Raw genomic sequence first — 802 nt, 5'->3', positions numbered from 1 at the left:
TCTTCTTTTCCAATTTGTATTCCTTTTATTTCTTTTTCTTCTCTGATTGCCATGGCTAGGACTTCCAAAACTATGTTGAATAATAGTGGTGAGAGTGGACATCCTTGTCTTGTTCCTGATCTTTGAGGAAATACTTTCAGTTTTTCACCATTGAGAATGATGTTTGCTGTGGGTGTGTCATATATGGTCTTTATTATGTTGAGGTAGGTTCCCTCTATGCCCACTTTCTGGACAGCTTTTATGATAAATTGCTGTTGAATTTTGTCAAAAGATTTCCTGCATGTATTGAGATGATCATATGGTTTTTCTTCTTCAATTTGTTAATATGGTGTATCACATTGATTGATTTGCATATATTAAGGAATCCTGGATCCCTGGGATAAATCCCACTTGATCATGGTGTATGATCTTTTTAATGTGCTGTTGGATTCTGTTTGCTAGTATTTTGTTGAGGATTTTTGCATCTATATTCATCAGTGATATTGGTCTGTAATTTTCTTTTTTCTGGTTTTGGAATCTGGGTGATGGTGGCCTCATAGAATGAGCTTGGGAGTTTTCCTTCCTCTGCAATTTTTTGGAAGAGTTGAGAAGGATGGGTGTTAGCTCTTCTCTAAATGTTTGATAGAACTCACCTGTGACGCCATCTGGTCCTAGACTTGTTTGTTGGAAGATTTTTAATCACAGTTTCATTACTTGTGATTGGTCTGTTCATATTTTCTATTGCTTCCTGGTTCAGTCTTGGAAGGTTATACCTTTCTAAGAATTTGTCCATTTCTTCCAGGTTGTCCATTTTATTGGCATA

Source organism: Physeter macrocephalus, chromosome 15, assembly GCF_002837175.3.
Source record: "Physeter macrocephalus isolate SW-GA chromosome 15, ASM283717v5, whole genome shotgun sequence".
Taxonomy (NCBI): domain Eukaryota; kingdom Metazoa; phylum Chordata; class Mammalia; order Artiodactyla; family Physeteridae; genus Physeter; species Physeter macrocephalus.
Note: the sequence above shows the minus strand (reverse complement) of the source record.